General features: G+C 38.9%; 1 long non-coding RNA gene across 1 annotated transcript in view; it reads right to left on the reverse strand.

Annotated features, from left to right (window-relative positions):
• LOC116741524 overlaps nucleotides 1–20,378 on the reverse strand; it is a 70,537-nt gene that overhangs the window by 30,401 nt on the left and 19,758 nt on the right. Inside the window, exons 5-6 of the long non-coding RNA XR_004346186.1 lie at nucleotides 3,367–3,450; nucleotides 2,474–2,567 (exon numbers count right to left, since the gene is read on the reverse strand). This is a non-coding gene — a long non-coding RNA (uncharacterized LOC116741524). The remainder of the gene's footprint in view (nucleotides 1–2,473; nucleotides 2,568–3,366; nucleotides 3,451–20,378) is intronic.

Here is a 20,378-nt window from a genome sequence, read left to right on the forward strand (position 1 = left end):
TGTAGTATCTCAACAGCAGGCTCAACCATGCAGAAGAAAGGATCAGAGATCTAGAAGTTATCCAGTCAGCGGAACAAAAAGAATAAAGATTGCAAAAGAGTGAAGAAAGACTACACAATGTGTGGGGCACCATCAAAAGCAACAATATCCTCATTATAGGAATGCCAGAAGGAAAAAAAGGACAGATGGCATATTTAAAGCCGTAATGTCAGACTTCCCAAACTAACAGAAATGGCCACCTAGATCCTTGAGACCCAAAGGACCCCAAATATGTTGAATCTGAATAGGGCTACACTGAGACATATTATCATTAAATTGTCAACAATCAAAGACAAAGAATTTGCAAAGCAGGAAGAGAATGGAGACAAGTTACATGCTAAGGAACCTCCATAGGACATGGTGGATTTCTCAACAGAAACTTTCCAGGCCAGGAGAAAAATGAATGATAAATTTAAAAATGCTAAAGGAAGAAAAACCCCATCAACCAAGGATTCTATATCCAGCCAAGGTGTCCTTCAGAAATGAAGGAGAGATAAAGACCTTCCTGAACAAATAAAAGCTGAGAGAGCTCATCACCATTAGATCTGCCTATAAGAAATGCTAAAGAAGCTCTCTGGAAGAAAAGGACACTAATTATATAATCATAAAAACATAAGAAGGTAGGACAAAACTCACTGGTAATGGTAAATATATAGTCAAAGTTAGATTTTGTAATACAGTAATGGTGGTACATAGTTCCCTAACTCCAGTTTAAAACTTAAAAAAACAGTAAAAATTAGCATAAGTAAAAAATCTATTATATATGCAATATGAAAAATATGTAAACTGTAACATCAATAACCTAAAATGTGAGGGGAAGGAGAAGTAAAAGTGTAAAGCTTAGGAATGCTATTGAAGTCTTGTTATCAGTTTAAAACACAGTGTTATAATTTTAACATATTTTACATAAGCCTCATGGTAACCACGAGGAAAAAACCTGTAGTATTCATACACACAAAAAACATGATAATGAAGTCAAAGTATACTAATTCCAAAAGACATCAAACACAAACACAGCAGGATAAGAAGCAAGGAACAATGGGTCTACAAAACACTCAGAAAACAATTAACAAAATGGCAATAGTAAGTTATTACCTATCAATGACTGCTTTAAACATAAGTAGATTAAAGTCTCCAATCAAAAGACAAAGATGGCTAATTGGACAAAACAATAAGACCCAATGACATGCTGCCTGCAAGAGACTCACTTTAGCCTCAAAGACATACATAGACTAAAAGTGAGGGAATGGAAAAAAATATTTCCTGAAAATGGTAACCAAAAATAGCAGTGGTAACTGTACTTATATCAGACAAAACAGACTTTAAACTGACACTGGTAGAAAGGGAAAAGTGTTATACACACACAGACACACACACACATGTAAAGGGATCATTCCATTAAAAAGGTATACAATGTTTGTATATATTTATGCACCAACATTGAAGCAACTAAATATCAACATATAAAGTAAAACTACATGGGCTAAAAGGAGAAATAAACATCAATACAGGAACAGTGGGGGATTTTAATACTGCACTTTCAAAAAGGATAGATCATCCAGAGAATCAATAAGGATCCAGTGGTTTTAAACAGAACTACATACCAAATAGACCTGATAGACATATACAGAACGTTCTATCCGACAACAGCAGAATATGCATTCTCATCAAGTGCACATGGAACATTATCTAGGACAGACCATATCTTAGGCCACAAAACAAATCTTAGCAAATTCAAGAAGATTGAAATCATACCAAGTATCTCCTCGGACCACAATTACAAGGAACTAAAAATCAACAGGAGGATAACTGGAAAATTCATGAATACACAGAAAATAACAACACACCCTGAACAACCAATGTCTTAAAGCAATTAAAAGGGGAATAAAAAAGTACCTTGAGACAAACAAAAATGGAAAGACAACATACCAAAACTTATAGGATACAGCAAAAGCAATTCTGAGAGGAAAGTTCATAACAATAAATGCCTACATTAACACATTATTGACCGGAGATGTATTAATACATCTTTTGTTACCCAAACGTTACTGACCAGAGACGTATCAATAAGTTTTTAGAGAGTGACATAATTTACATCACCATGCGAAGTTGTCAGAGCTTAGAATTGATCAAGGGTTCATTATACAACTTATGACTGCCGTTATCATTCACATTTTGCTCCATTAGGTTTTTGTTCCAACCTTCTGCATAGTTTATTACCATAAAGTTTTCAAAAATGATGCATTGCAAAATTTTGTGAAGAAGAATTTTTCAGTGAATTTTGTGCAGATACTTCCTCTGACTGTCCAAGAGGCATATATACTATTGTATCAGAAAATTATAGTTCTTATTCAGACGATGTGAATATTAGACCAAAAAAAGACAAAAAATCTTAGTGACTGATTCTGATATAGAAAGTGAAAATGAAACTTACAGTGCTGGAGAATGCTCCTTTGCTTCTACAGAAGAGTGGATTGAAGACAACATTTCAGGAAAATTAGAAGACTTTACAGGTGTGTCAGGTGTAACTGCAGAATGTAATAACCAGCAAAGTGTTAGTGAAATAACAGAATTAATTTTTGGTAACTTGTTCGAGTTGGTCACTTCTCAAACTTGTATCACCAACAAAATGAAAAATCATATAAAAAGTATGATAAGGTTTTAAAATGGACTGCTGTAACCAACAGTAACATGAAGAGGTTTCTTGGATTAATAATTTTGATGGCACAAATAAGAAAGTCACACTGGAAAGGATATCGGTCGACTGATCCCTTACTTGAAACACCTATCTTTCCAAAGATTATGACGAGAAGAAGGTTCAAACAAATAATGACATTTCTTCACTTTAACGATAACTTGGAAACTCCTCTTCCTGCAGACAGAATTTCAAAAGTTAAACCTCTTTTGGATTATTTTCTACCAAAATTTCAATCAGTCTATATACCCAGAGTTATCACTTGATGAGGCAATGATAACGTGGAGAGGATGACTCAGATTCAAAACCTATAATCTGGGAAAACTCACAGAATATGGAATTTTGGTCAGGATGGTTAGCTAAAGTGAAACTGGATATATATGCAGCCTTGAGATTTACACAGGTGAAGGAAAGAAACTGCAAGAAACAATATTATCAGTCCTACAACCTTATCTTGGTTCATGGCACCATATTTAACCAAGACAGTTATTACAATGGTGTGTCCACATCTGAAATACTGTTGAAAAATAAAACCAGAGTTTGTGGGAATATAAGAGAGAATCATTGTCTACCAAACCAATTAAAGGAGAAATCTAAAAATCTATGGCAGGGGAGGAAAATGACATTCTTACGGAAGGGAGAAGTGATTCTTCTTATATGGAAAGACAAGAGGCTGGTCTGCATGGTGACAACTATTCATGACGCCTCCACAGCATCTACAGGAAAGGAAGACAGAAGGATTGGCCATCAGACAACTAAGCCCACTTATGTATTAGAATATAATAAATATATGAAAGGAGTTGCTTGATCCGATCAATAACTGGCAAACTTCAATATCTTCCAGAAAACTCGAAAATGGTATAAGAAAGTGGGTTTCTATTTGAGTAATGCAGGGGGCCTGGGTTCGATCCCTGGTTGGGGAACTAGATCCCGCATGCATGCCACAACTAAGATTCTGCATGTCACAACTAAGAGCCCACATGCTGCAACTAAGAATTCTGCATGCCGCAACTAAGAGTCCTCATGCCACACTAAAACAGATCCCGCAGGCTGCAGCTAAGACCCAGCACAGCCTAAATAAACAAATAAAATTTATTGTAGCCTTAATGCACGGAATAAAATGACTCACAAGCAATTTTTGTTAGCAGTAGCTAGAGAATGGATAACTGACCATTCTGGTGAAAGTAGTGGTAGTCCCACACCTGGTCCTTCTTGTGGCGTTTCTAAAAGAGCCCCCCACAAGTCGATCCACCTTGTCGACTATCAGGTAAAATAAAAGAACATATTCTAGAGAAAATAATACCCACAGGACTAAAAAAAAAAAAAAAATGCTGCCATAAAATGTAGAGTCTGCTCTTCCAGGGGAAACTACAGTGAAACAGAGCATATTTGTAATAGATGTTCTGTTCCCCTGCAGAGGTGCCTGCTATACTGCCTATCACACTCCAACGACATATTAGAATGCTTTAGTAAGACATGTACAAAGTTTCAAATAAATACATTAAGTGCAAAAAAAGTTGATATTTACTCAAACACGGGTGTTTCAATATTCACTTACATAACAAATTGCCAGCCACAGGCATTAGTTTTTGCAAAAAAACTCCCCTGGTCAAATAGTGTGTTAAGAAACTGACACCGGGCTTCCCTGGTGGCGCAGTGGTTGAGAATCTGCCTGCCAATGCAGGGGACACGGGTTCGAGCCCTGGTCTGGGAAGATCCCACGTGCCACAGAGCAACTAGCCCCGTGAGCCACAATTACTGAGCCTGTGCGTCTGGAGCCTGTGCTCCACAACAAGAGAGGCCGCGATAGTGAGAGGCCCTCACTTGCTGCAACTAGAGAAAGCCCTCACACAGAAACGAAGAGCCATACACAGCCATAAATAAATAAAATTAAAAAAAAAAAAAGAAACTGAAACCATGCCCCACAGGGTTAAAAAAAAAAACAAAACTTAAAACCATGCCCCATAGGGTTAGTAGAAACTGGTGATTTACAGAAGTTGAGTTTGTATTACAGCTTGCTAAAAACCCCTCTGCTTGTAGCCTGCCTTCACTGAGCAAACTTGCCTTGTTATTTTATTGCAAATTACATGCTCTTCAAGCTTCATGTAGCTTAAACAATAAAATGGTCGCCTGAGTTGTTTTCCAGGAACTTGCAGTCAGCTGAGTCTAGTTCAAGCTGAGCCAATTAAGACTGGTTGGGACCACTAATCCTAAAACTGGGCCTATGCAAGTGTTTGATGAATGGCTTTTTGATGTCAGAGTGCCCAAAACTAGACCTTCATATCACGCTACACACCTCCATTTGTTTTTTCCAGATTACATATCTTCCTTTTGTTTTTAACATCTTTATTGGAGTAGAATTGCTTTACAGTGGTGTTAGTTTCTGTTGTATAACAAAGTAAGTCAGCTATAATATACACACATCCCCATATCTCCTCCCTCTTGCATCTCCCTCCCACCCTCCCTATCCCACCCCTCTAGGTGGACACAAAGCACCAAGCTGATCTCCCTGTGCTATGCGGATGCTTCCCACTAGCTATCTATTTTACACTTGGTAGTGTATATATGTACATGCCACTCTCTCACTTCATCCCAGCTTACCCTTCCCCCTCCCCGTGTCCTCAAGTCCATTCTCTATGTCTGCATCTTTATTCCTGTCCTGCCCCTAGGTTCTTCAGAACCTTTTTTTTTTTTCAGATTCCATATATGTGTGTTAGCATATGCTGCTTTCCTCTTTCTGACTTACTTCACTCTGTATGATAGTCTAGGTCCATCCACCTCACTACAAATAACTCAATTTCGTTTCTTTTTATGGCTGAGTAATATTCCATTGTATATGTGTGCCACATCTTCTTTATCCATTCATCTGTTGATGGACACTTAGGTTGCTTCCATGTCCTGGCTATTGTAAATAGAGCTGCAATGAACATTGTGGTACATGACTCTTTTTGAATTATGGTTTTCTCAGGGTACATACCCAGTAGCACGCCTCCATTTTTGAACATATATCCCATGAAGAAAAATGTAATTCAGATACACCTGCACAGAACACAGATTGCCTCACCTCTTCCCTACCTCCAATCATCTTTCCCCACACCTAAGACCACCCTGCTTCTTTATGCCATAAATATTCCAAGCCCCCCAACATTAGGGAGGCAGATTTGAGACTTGTTCTCCCATCTCCCCCCCTTTCTTTGCTGCAAACCTCAGTACCTCAGCCTGTTAGCTTGTTGCACATCAGGCAAACAAACTTGGTCTGGTAACGAAACAAGAAAGATTCCTCACTCTATGCCTCAAAGTAGTAGAAAAAGAACAAACTGAGCCCAAAGTAGAAGGAAGGAAATAATAAAGATTAGAGCACAAATAAATAAAAGAGAGAACAGGAAAACAACCTAAAAATTAATAAAACAGAGTTGGTTCATTGAAAAGATGAAATAAATTGACAAACCTTTAGGTAGACTAACCAAAAAAAGAAGAGAGAGGACCCAAATCAACAACATTATAAATGAAAGAGGAGCCATTACAACTGATACTACAGAAAAACAAAGGATCATAAGCTATATGAAAAAGTATACACCAACAAACTGGATGACCTAGAAGAAATGGAAAAATCCTTAGAAATGTACAACCTACAGACTGAATCGGGGAGAAATAGAAAATCTGAGCATATCAATAACAAATAATGAGTGGAAAAAAAAAAATCTCTCAACATCGAATACCCCAGGACCAGATGGCTTCACAGGTGAATTTCACCAAACATTTAAAGAAGAATTAATCAATCCTCAAATTCTTAAAAAGAAAATCAAAGAGGTGTGAAATTCTGAAACTCATTTTATGAGGCCAGCATTACTCTAATACCAAAGCCAGGGAAGGACACCAGAGGAAAAGAAAACTATGGGTCAATATCCTTAATGATTGCCTTGGGTAGTATAGTCATTTGTAGCAACATGCATGGACCTGGAGATTATCATACTAAGTGAAGTCAGTCACACAGAGAAAGACAAATATCATGATAGTGCTTATATGCGGAATCTAAAGAACAAATGATACTAGTGAACTTACTTACAAAACAGAAACAGACTCAGAATTAACTCATGCTTACCAGGGTGGAAGGATGGGGGTGTGGGGAAGGACAGACAGGGAGTTTGGGATTGACATGTACACACTGCTGTATTTAAAACAGATAACCAACAAGGACCTACTGTATAGCACAGGGAACTCTGCTCAGTATTCTGTAATAACCTGAATGGGAAAAGAATTTGAAAAAGAATAGATATATGTATAAGTGAATCACTTTGCTGTACACCTGAAACTAACACATTGTTAATCAACTATACTCCAATATAAAATAAAAATTAAAATAGGTAATATCCCTGAGAATATAGATGGAAAAATTCTCAGTAAAATATGAGCTAATCAAATTCAGCAGCACATTAAAAGGATCATTCACCATGATTCAAGAGGGATTTATCCCTGGGATGCAAGATTGCTTCAACATACACAAATCAATAAACGTGATACATCATTCTAATAGAATGAAAGAAAAAAAAATCATATGATCATTTGATAGATATAGAAAAAGCATTTGACAAAATTCAACATCTGTTCAGGATAATAACTCATAACAAATTAGATCTAGAAAGAATATACCTTAACATAATAAAGGCTATGTATGACAAGCCCACATCATCATACTCAGTGGTGAAAGGCTGAAAGCTTTTCCCACTAAGATCTGGACAAGGATGCCCACCCTTATCACTTCTATTCAACACAACAGTGGAAGTCCCAGCCAGAGCATGCATGCAAGAAAAACAGGCATCAGAATTGGAAAAGAGTAAAATTGTCTCTATTTGCAGATGGCATTGATTTTATAGAGAAAATCCTAAAGACTCCACACACACACAAAAAAAAAAAACCCACCCTGTTCTTTCTAAGCAACAAATTCAGGAAAATTACAGGATACAAAAATAACATTAAAATATCAGCATTGCTATACACTAACAATGAATTTTTGAAAAAGAAAACTCTTCCATTCACAATAGCATCAAAAACAGTAAAATACCCAGGAATAAAATTAACCAAGGTGGTTAAAGATCTCTACACTGAAAAAAACTACAAGACACAGATGAAAGAACCTGAAGATAAACACAAACAAATGGAAAGGTATCCCATGCTCATGGGTTGGGAGAATTAGTAATATTAAAATGTCCATACCAACCAAAGTCATCTACAGATTTAGTGCAATCCCTGTCAAGATTCCAATGGTATTTTCTTTTATATAAGAAAAAAAAAAACCCTAAAATTTATGGGAAACAGCCAAAGACCCTGAATAGCCAAAGCACCCTGAGAAAGAACAAAGCAAAGGTTCATTCTTTCTGATTTCAAGCTATATTATAAAGCTAAGGTGTTCAAAACAGTATGGTACTGGCATAAAACAGACACATAAACCAATGGAAAAGAATTGAGAGCCCAGAAACAAACCCATGCATATATGGTCAACTAATATTTGATAAGGGAGCCAAGAATACTCAATGAAGAAAAGACAATTTCTTCAATAAACAGTGCTAGGAAAATTGGATATTCACAGGTAAAAGAATTATAATAGATCCCTATCTTACACAACTCACAAAACGTAACTCAAAATTGATTAAAGACTAAATATAAGACTTGGAAAACATAGGAAAATAACTCCTTGACATGGGGCTTGGCAATGATTTTTTTGCATGTTAACACCTAAAGCACAAGCAACAAAATAAACATGATTACATCAAAGTAAAAAGCTCTGCAGAGCAAACAAAATGAAACAACAAAATGAAATGGCAACCTATTGAATGGAAAAAAAATTTTTTGTAACCCATATATCTGAAAAGGGTTAACATACAAAAGTTAAAAAGAACTCATGTAACTCATGTCAAATCTGAACAGATGTTTTTCCAAAGATGACATTCAAATGGACAACAGGTACACAAAAAGGTTCTCAATAATTAGAGAAATGCAAATCAAAACCATAATATCTCTAGCCTGTATCGACCTAAATAAAAAAGGAAAATGAGACAGGCTCAAATTGTCAAAAAAATGACTTTATTCAGGAATAGCAGAGAAATACAAATCAGGACATGCAAATTGAAGCAAGCTACAAGTGAGTCCACTGAGGGTCTGGGGTAGGCTGTATTTATGGGCAGGGAATGTAAAGAGAGTTCATCTAGAGTCTGTTAAAAAACAACACACACACACACACACACACACACACACATATATATACCCCAGAGGTCAGCTTTGAAAATTTCCTGTACAGACAAAACCAGTCTAGTCATACAAACAAAGCTCAATTCAGCTTATTTTTTTGGGACCAATCCGACCTGGGTCATTTCTTGTTCATGACTGTGGAAACCATAAGCAAAACTTCCCAAGGTTGATTTCCCCTGACCAACTCCCTATTATTTAAGAAAATTCAAATATTAACAGTTTCCTATAAATCAGGCACACACAGGAAATCAGTCCATAACTTTTGTTTTTCTGAGGGCACATGTATAAGATTTTCCATTTTATATCCTTTGGTTCCACTTTATTTCTTTTAATAAATTTATTTATTTTTGGCTGCATTGGGTCTTTTGTTGCTGCACCTGGGCTTTCTCTTGTTGCAGCGAGAGGAGCTACTCTTCATTGTGGTGCCTTCTCTTGTTGCAGAGCATGGGCTCTAGGAACGTGGGCTTCAGTAGTTGTGGCACGCGGGCCCAGGAGCTGTGGTGCACGGGCTTAGTTGCTCCGTGGCATGTGGGATCTTCCCAGACCAGGGCACGAACCCATGTCCCCTGCACTGGCAGATGGATTCTCAACAACTGCACCACGGGGGAAGTCCCTGGTTCCACTTTAGATTGAAATTCTTTCACACCCGTTAGAATACCTATCAAGAAATGAATGCTGGCAAGGATATGGAGAAAAGGGAACTATATTGTGCACTGTTGGTGGGACTGTAACTTGGAACAGCCACTATGGAAGACAGTGTGGAGTTCCCTCAAAAAATTAGAACTACCATTTGACTTGGTAATTCCACTAGTGAGAATATATATGAAGGAAACAAAAACACTATGTCAAAGACATAGCTGCACCCCCATGTTCCCAGCAGCATTATCTACATTAACTAAGACATGGAAACAATGAAAGTGTCCACTGCAAGAGGGAGGAGATATGGGGATATATGTATATGTATAGCTGATTCACTTTGTTATAAAGCAGAAACTAACACACCATTATAGAGCAATTATACTCCAATAAAAATGTTAAAAAAAAAGTACCCACTGATAGATGGAGGGAAAAGATTGTATTTATATGCAGTGAAAGAGTCAGCCATAAAAGAAGGAAATCCTGCCATCTGTGACAACATGGAAAGACCCTGATGATTTATTCTAAGTGCAATAAGTCAGACAGAGACAGACAAATACTGTAGGATCTCACTTATATGTGTAATCTAACAAGCAAACAAACAGAAAAACCAAACTCATAGAAAAAGAGCTGAGATTTGTGGTTACCAGAGGTGGTAGGTGGGGATGGGCAGTTGGATGAAAGTGGTCAAAATGTATAAACGTTCAGTTCTAAGATAAATAAGTCCTGGGTATATAATGTAAAACATAATGGCTATAATTAACTCTGCTGTATGGTATATTTGAAAGTTGTTCAGAGCAGATCCTAAGAATCCTTATCACAAGGAAAATAGGTTTCTTCTTTTTTCTGTATCCATGAGATAATGGATATTAACTGAATTTACTGTGCGAATCATTTCTCAATATATGTAAGGCAAGTTACTACGCTGTATACCTTAAACTTGTAATTCACACACAGCACTGTGTCATGGAGTGAATATGTTTATAAAAGTGGAACCTGTATTCTACAACACCTATAGAAGAGTGTTATTGGAGAAAAGAATGTGAAAGGGGGGACAAGATGGCGGCGGCAGAGGAGGACGTGGAGCTCCTCCCCCCACAAACGCCTCAGGAACACATGGAACAGTTGCCACAGAGCGCCTGCTGAACACTAGCAGAGGACGTCAGACACCTAAAAGGGCAAGAAAGATCCCCACGTGACCGGGTAGGACAAAAGAAAGAATAAGGAAAAAAGGAAGAGGAGAGGACGCGGGACGGGACCTGCGCCCCTTGGGGGAGCTGAAGGAGAGGAGAGGTTACTGCATCTGGGGAAGCCCCCTCACTGACAGGAGATCAGCTGGGACAGAAGGGGTCCTTCGGGGGCTCTGAGGCGAGTGCAGCAACCAGACTGTGGCAGGCAGGACAGAGTGAGACCTGAACAGAGGGACCGAGCCACAGCCCTGGCGGCCTCAGCCTGAAAAGTGTGTCCCCAGTGCGGACGGGGACTGGGTGCTGGAATATGGGGTTTGGAGAACAGACCCGGGGAGGGAACTGCTGTTGGCCCTGAGAAGGGGACAGCCTGAGGGCATGGGAGTGAGGAAATCCGCAACCTGGAATGCTCGTGAAGGAAACCTGGACCACCATAGGAGCAAGGTACCAGTTGCTGAGAGACGCACAAATGGCGTGGCCACCACTGCAGCCTCTCTCCCCACCGGCTGACACCTGCCTCCCCAGGCACTAGGAAGGGCTCCCGCCAGGGCTGGCTCTCTCCCGCTCCCACGTGCCCCACCCCTCCAGGCCAGCTCTCTCACGCACGCTGCCGCCAACTCTCCATGCAACGCAACCATCCCTGCTGGGGCCGGCTCTCTTGTACCCGAGGCCTCTGGATACACTGCCTGACCCGTCCCTACCAGAGTGGACTCATGTGTTTCAGGGCAGCCTCAGGAGCAGACACCTGTGGGTGGCCGACATGCAGAGGTGGAGCTGAAACCACAGCTGTGTCCCAGGGGCCATGCAACGAAGGAAGAAGCTGAAATCTCTCCTCACAACTGCACAAACCGTGGAATCACACACACCCCCAATGACCAGCATTGTAAACTCAGCACCAGCAAAACATCTGAATGGTCGACAAGTGCTCCCACAGCTGAGACGAGTCTAGCTTTAGCAGCTGTGGGGTTTGTGGGCAAGTACATGCAGGGGACGGGCTGTCCCCATAGCACCCGCAATGGGTCCAGATCCATGATTACTGCAGTCTTGGGACCTGACTTCAGTGGATCTCCGCTGGTGGCCTGGTGAAAACAACACCTGAGAGACACCAGGGCCAACTGCCAACATACTCATGGTTAAGGTGGGACTGAGAGCAGTGCCAACAACAGAGTAACTTCTGAGCCCGCACAACAGGTGAAAGGTGACACAACAGAGCACGCTCACAGGTGAACATCTCCAGAGGAGGAATACTCAGTGGCTTCTCTCCCAGTGGGAGTGCTCCAATCCCATCTACCTTGCATCGCAGATCAGAAACACAGCTAAGAAACAGATCTGGGGGCCTCTTCAACAACAACTAGGGAGCAGACTCTGCCCCTGACAGGGCAGTGACAACCACAGACCAAAGGGGAGGCCCCGCTCAATACCCAGTGCAGGATCTGGTCACCACAACACCAGCCAAACCTCCTATCAAGGGGATAATGGCCAGCATACACTGAGGAAAAGACGTGGCAGACACCCATGCTGAAAACAACCCTCGTAACAACAACAAACAAAAAACGCAGGCTACACAGGGACATTCCCACATAAAAATAACCCTCCAAGACAGTCTGAGGGTCTGGCATTGGGAGGAAGAACCCCCAGAGCATTTAGAATTGAAGGCCAGCAGGGCTTGAGGGCAGGAACCCCACAGTGTGGGGAGAAATAGACTCCGCTCTTGGAGGGTACACACAAGATCTCATGTGCACTGGGACCCAGCACGAAGCAGTACCTCCATAGGAACCTGAGCTAGACCTACCTAGGGGTCTTGGAGGGTCTCCTGGGGAAGCGGGTATGGGCTGTAGATCACTGTGGGGGCAATCACCCTGGTAGCAGAGGCCCAGGGAATATTAATCAGCATTATCTCAGCAGGAGGTCCACATTTTGGCACCAAGACCCAATCCCACATAACAGCCTGCAAGCTCCAGTGCAGGAATGCCTCAGGCCAAACAATGAGCAAGACAGGAACACAGCCCCACCCATCAGGAGCATATTACATATCAATCAAACTAACAAAAATTAAATACAAAGAAAAAACACTAAAAGCAACAAGGGAAAAGCAACAAATAACATACAAGGGAATCCCCATAAGGTTATCACCTGATTTTTCAGCAGAAACTCTGCAGGCCAGAAGGGAGTGGCATGATATACTTAAAGTGGTGAAAGGGAAAAACCTACAACCAACAATACTCTACCCAGCAAGGCTCTCATTCAGATTCAATGGAGAAATCAAAAGCTTCACAGACAAGCAAAAGCAAAGAGAATTCATCACCAACAGACCAGCTTTGCAACAAATGCTAAAGGAACTCCTCTAGGTGGGAGAGAGACCAACAACTTAAAACAACCTTGTACATATATAGACTGCTATATCAAAAACTCATAGGAACAGCAAACCCAAAACTACAATAAATACACACAAAAAAGAAAAAGCAACCCAAACACAACACCAAAGATGGTTATCAAACCACAAGAGAACAAAAGAGGAAGGAAGAAAAAAGACCTACAAAAACAAATCCAAAAATATTCAGAAAATGGCAATAGGAACATACATATCGATAACTACCTTAAATGTGATTGATTAAATGCTCCAAACAAAAGACACAGACTGGCTGAATGGATACAAAAATAAGACCCATATATATGTTCTCTACAAGAGACCCACTTCAGACCTAAGGACACATACACAGTGAAAGTGAAGGGATGGAAAAAGATATTCCATTCAAATGGAAATCAAAAGAAAGCTGGAGTAGCAATACTCACATCAGACAAAACAGACTACAATAAAGACTCTTCCAAAAGACAAGGAAGGACACTACATAAGGATCAAGGGGTCAATCCAAGAATAAGATATAACAATTGTAAATATATGTGCACCCAAAATAGAGCATCTCAACATATAAGCCAAATGCTAACAGGAATGTAAGGGGAAGTTGACAGTAACACAATAATAGTGGGGGACTTTAACACTCCACTTACACCAGTGGACAGATCATCCAGACAGAAAATTAATAAGGAAACACAAGCCTTAAATGACACATTAGACCAGACAGACTTAATTGATACCTATAGGACATTCCATCGGAAAGCAGAAAAATACACTTTCTTCTCAAATGCACATGGAACATTCTCCAGGATAGATCATATCTTGGGTCACAAATCAAACCTCAGTAGGTTTAAGAAAACTGAAATCATATCAAGCATCTTCTCTGACCACAATACTATGAGATTAGAAATCAATTACAGGGAAAAAACTGTACAAAACACAAAACACATGGAGGCTAAACAATGTTACGATACAACCAGTGGAGCACTGAAGAAATCAAAGAGGAAATCAAAAAATACCTAGAGACAAATGACAACAAAAACACGATGATCCAAAACCTATGGAATGCAGCAAAAGCAGTTCTAAGAGGGAAGTTTATAGTCATACAATCCTGCCTCAAGAAGCAAGAAAAATCTCAAATAAACAATCTAACATTACACCTAAAGGAACTAGAGAAAGAAGAACAAACAAAACCCAAAGTTAGCAGAAGGAAAGAAATCATAAAGATCAGAGCAGAAATAAATGAAACAGAAACAAAGAAAACAATTGCAAAGATCTCAAATTGCTAAAACTTTAGCCAGACTCATCAAGAAAGAAAGGAAGAGGACTCAAATCAATAAAATTAGAAATGAAAAAGGAGAAGTTACAACTGATACCACAGAAATATAAAGGATCATAAGAGACCACTACAAGCAATTATATGCCAATAAAATGCACAACCTAGAAGAAATGGACAAATTCATAGAAAGGTACAACCTTCCAAGACTGAACCAGGAAGAAAGAGAAAATATGAACAGACCAATAACAAGCACTGAAATTGAAACTGTGATTTAAAAACTTGCAGCAAACAAAAGCAGAGGACCAGATGGCTTCACGGACAAATTCTGTCAAACATTCTGAGAACAGTTAACACCTATCCTTCTGAAACTCTTCAAAAAAATTGGAAAGGAAGGAAAACTCCCAAACTTATTCTACAAGGCCACCATCACCCTGATACCAAAACCAGACAAAGATATCACACACACTAAAAAAGAAAATTACAGGCCAATATCACTGATGAACACTGACACAAAGACACTCAACAAAATACTAGCAAAGTGACTCCAACAACATATTAAAAGGATCATACACGATGATCAAGGGGAATTTATCTCAGGGATCCAAGGATTCTTCAGTATACAGTAATCAATCAATGTGATATACCACACTAACAGATTGAAGAATAAAAACCATATGATCATCTCGATAGGTGCAGAAAAACCTTTTGACAAAATTCAACACCCATTTTGAAAGTGCACATAAAGGGAACCTACCTCAACATAATAAAGGCCATCTACGACAAACCCACAGCAAACATCATTCTCAATGGTGAAAAACTGAAACCATTTCCTCTAAAATCAGGAACAAGACAAGGGTGTCCACTCTCACCACTATTATTCAACATATTTTTGGAAGTCCTAGCCACGGCAATCAGAGAAAAAAAGAAATAAAAGGAATCCAAATTGGAAAAGAAGAAGTAAAACTGTCACTGTTTGGAGATGACATGATACTATACATAGGAAATCCTGAACATGCCACCAGAAAATTACTAGCACTCCTCAACGAATTTGGTAAAGGTGCAGGATACAAAATTAATACACAGAAATCTGTTTCATTTCTATACGCTAACAACAAAAGATGAGAAAGAGAAATAAAGGAAACAATTCCACGTACCATCACATCAGAAAGAATAAAATACCTAGGAATAAACCTGCCTAAGGAGCCAAATGACCTGAACTTAGAAAACTATAAGATACTGATGAAAGAAATCAAAGATGACACAAACAGATGGAGAGAGATACCACGTTCTTGGATTGGAAGAATCAATATCGTGAAAATGACTATACTACCCAAAGCAATCTACAGATTCAGTGCAATCCCTGTCAAATTACCAATGGCATTTTTCACAGAACTAGAGCAAAAAATTTTACAATATGAATGGAAACACAGAAGACCCCGAATGGCCAAAGCAATCTTGAGAAAGAAAAACGGAGCTAGAGGAGTCAGGCTCCCTGGTTTCAGACTACACTACAAAGCCACAGGAATCAAAACAGTATGGTACTGGCCAAAAACAGAAATATAGATCAATGGAACAGGACAGAAAGTGCAGAGATAAACCCAAGCACCTATGGTCACCTAATCTATAACAAAGGAGGCAAAACTATACAATGGAGAAAAGACAGTCTCTTCAATAAACGGTGCTGGGAAAACTGGACAGCTACATGTAAAAGAATGAAATTAGAACACTCCCTAACACCATACACAAAAATAAACTCAAAAGGGATTAAAGACCTCAATGTAAGCCTGGATACAATAAAACTCTTAGAAGAAAACATCGGCAGAACATCCTCTTACATAAATTGCAGCATGATCTTTTTTGATCCACCTCCTAGAGTAATGAAAATAGAAACAACAATAAACAAACGGGACCTAATGAAACTTACTTTTGCACAACAAAGGAAACCATAAACAAAACGAAGACAACCCTCAGAATGGGAGAAAATATTTGCAAACGAAGCAACCAACAAGGGATTAATCTCCAAAATACAAGAAAACCTCATGCAGCTCTATATCAAAAATACAAACTACCCAATCAAAAAATGGGTGGGAGATCTAAATAGACATTTCTCAGAAGAGGACATACAGATGGCCAAAAAGCACGTGAAAAGATGCTCAACATCACTAATTATTAGAGAAATACAAATCAAAACCACAGTGAGGTATCACCTCACATCAGTCAGAATGGCCATCATCAAAAAAATCTACAAATAGTAAATTCTGGAGAGGGTGTGGAGAAAAGGGAACACTTGTATACTGTTGGTAGGAATGTAAATTGGTACAACCATTATGGAGAACAGTATTGAGTTTCCTTAAAAAACTAAAATTAGAACTACCATATGATCCTGCAATCCCACTCCTCGGCATATACCCAGAGAAATCCATAATTTGAAAAGGTACATGCACCCCAATGTCCACTGCAACACTATTTACAATAGCTGGGACATGGAAGCAACCTAAATGTCCATCGACAGAGGAATGGATAAAGAAGATGTGGTATATATACACAATGGAATATTACTCAGCCATAAAAAAGAATGAAATAACCTCATCTGCAGCAACATGGAAGGACCTAGAGACGGTCATACTAAGTCAGTCAGAGAAAAACAAATACCATATGATATTGCTTATATGTGGAATCTAAGAAATATTACAAATCAACCTGTTTATAAAACAGAAATAAAAGTCACAGATGTAGAAAACAAACTTATGGTTACCAGGGGTGAAAGGTGGGGGAGGGATAAATTGGGAGATGGGGATCCACATATACACACTACTATATGTAAAACAGATAACTAATAAGGACCTACTGTATAGCATAGGGAAGTCATCTGAATACTCTCTAATGAGCTACATGGGAAAAGAATTTTATAAAGAGTGGATAAAACTAAAAGCTGGTTCTTTGAGAAGATAAAAAAAATAATAAACCATTAGCCAGACTCATCAAGAAAAAAAGGGAGAAGACTCAAATCAACAGAATTAGAAATGAAAAAGGAGAAGTAACAACTGACACTGCACAAATACAAAGGATCATGAAAGACTACTACAAGCAACTGTATGTCAATACAATGGACGACCTAGAAGAAACGGACAAATTCTTAGAAAAGTACAACCTTCCAAGACTGAACCAGAAAGATATAGAAAATAAGAACACGCCAATCACAGGCACTGAAATTGAAACTGTGATTTTAAATCTTCCAACAAACAAAAGCCCAGGACCAGATGGCTTCACAGGTGAATTCTATCAAACAATTACAGAAGAACTAACACCTATCCTTCTCAAACTCTTCCAAAATGTAGCAGAGGGAGGAACACTCCCAAACTCATTCTATGAGGCCACCATCACCCTGATACCAAAACGAGACAAAGATGTCACTAAAAAAGAAAACTACAGGCCAATATCACTGATGAACATAGATGCAAAAATCCTCAACAAAATACTAGCAAACAGAATCCAACAGCACTTTAAAAGGATCATACACCATGATCAAGTGGGGTTTATCCCAGGAATGCAAGGATTCTTCAATATACTCAAATCAATGTGAAATACCATATTAACAAATTGAAGGATAAAAACCATACGAAACTCTCAATAGATGCAGAAAAAGCTTTCAACAAAATTCAACACCCATTTACGATAAAAATTCCCCAGAAAGTTGGTATAGAGGGAGCCCAGCTCAACATAATAAAGGGCATATATGACAAACCCACAGCCAACATCGTTCTCAATGGTGAAAAACTGAAACCATTTCCTCTAAGATCAGGAACAAGACAAGGTTGCCCACTCTCACCACTATTATTCAACATAGTTTTGGAAGTTTTAGCCACAGCGATCAGAGAATAAAAAGAAAAAAAAGGAATCCAAATCAGAAAAGAAGAAGTAAAAGTCTCACTGTTTGCAGATAACATGATACTATACACAGAGAATCCTAAAGATGCTATCAGAAAACTACTAGAGCTAATCAATAAATTTGTAAAGTAGCAGGATACAATATTAATGCACAGAAATCTCTTGCATTCCTAAACACTAACAATGAAAAATCTGAAGGAGAAATTAAGGAAACACTCCCATTTACCACTGCAACAAAAAGAATAAAATGCCTAGGAATAAACCTACCTAAGGAGACAAATGACCTGAACTCAGAAAACTATAAGACACTGATGAAAGAAATTAAAGACGATACAGATGGAGAGATATACCATGTTCTTGGATTGGAAGAATCAACACTGTGAAAATGACTATACTACCCAAAGCAATCTACATATTCAATGCAATCCCTATCAAACTACCAATGGCATTTTTCACAGAACTAGAACAAAATTTTTTACAATTTGTATGGAAACACAAAAGACTCCAAATAGCCAAAGCAATCTTGAGAAAGAAAAATGGAGCTGGAAGAATCAGGCTCCCTGACTTCAGACTATACTACAAAGCTACAGTCATCAAGACAGTATGGTACTGCCACAAAAACAGAAATATAGATCAATGGAACAAGAGAGAAAGCCCAGAGATAAACCCACACACATATTGCCACCTTATCTTTGATAAAAGAGGCAAGAATGTACAATGGAGAAAAGACCACCTCTTCAATAAGTGGTGCTGGGAAAATTGGACAGCTACATGTAAAAGAATGAAATTAGAAGACTTCCTAATACCATACACAAAAATAAACTCAAAATGGATTAAAGACCTAAATGTAAGGCCAGATACTATAAAACTCTTAGAGGAAAACATATGACATAAATCACAGCAAGACCCTTTTAGACCCACCTCCTAGAGAAATGGAAATAAAAACAAACAAATGGGACCTAATGAAACTTAAAAGCTTTTGCACAGCAAAGGAAACCATAAACAAGATGAAAAGACAACCCTCTGAATGGGAGAAAATATTTGCAAATGAAGCAACTGACAAAGGATTAATCTCTAAAACATACAAGCAGCTCAATATCAATAAAACAAAGAACCCAATCCAAAAATGGGTGGAAGACCTAAATAGACATTTCTCCAAAGAAGATATACAGATTGCCAACAAACACATAAAAGGATGCTCAACATCACTAATCATTAGAGAACTGCAAATCAAAACCACAATAAGGTATCACCTCACACGGGTCAGAATGACCATCATCAAAAAATCTACAAACAATAAATGCTGGAGAGGGTGTGGAGAAAAGAGAACCCTCTTGCACTGTTGGGGGGAATGTAAATTGATAAAACCACTATGGAGAACAGTATGGAGGTTCCTTAAAAAACTAAAACTAGAACTACCATATGACCCAGCAATCCCACTGCTGGGCATATACCCTGAAGAAACCATAATTCAGAAAGAGTCATGTACCACAATGTTCACTGCCACACTATTTACAATCGCCAGGACATGGGAGCAACCTAAGTGTCCATCGACAGATGACTGGATAAAGAAGATGTAGCCCATATATACAATGGAATATTACTCAGCCATATAAAGAAATGAAATTGAGTTATTTGTAATGAGGAAGATGGACCTAGAGTCTGTCATACAGAGTGAAGTAAGTCAGAAAAACAAATAACATACACTAACACGTATATATGGCATCTAAAAAAAAATGGTTCTGATGAACCTAGGGGCAGGACAGGAATAAAGACACAGACGTAGAGAATGGACTTGAGGACACGGGGAGGGGGAAACGTAAGCTGGGAGGAAGTGAGAGAGTAGCATGGACATATATACACTACCAAATGTAAAATAGCTAGCTAGTGGGAAGCAGCTGCATAGCACAGGGAGATCAGCTCGGTGCTTTGTGACCACCTAGATGGGTGGGATAGGGAGGGTGGGAGGGAGGCACAAGAGGGGGGCGATATCGGGATATATGTATACACATAGCTGATTCACTGTTATACAGCAGAAACTAACACGACACT

This window comes from Phocoena sinus, chromosome 16, assembly GCF_008692025.1.
Source record: "Phocoena sinus isolate mPhoSin1 chromosome 16, mPhoSin1.pri, whole genome shotgun sequence".
In the NCBI taxonomy this organism is placed as follows: Eukaryota; Metazoa; Chordata; class Mammalia; order Artiodactyla; family Phocoenidae; genus Phocoena; species Phocoena sinus.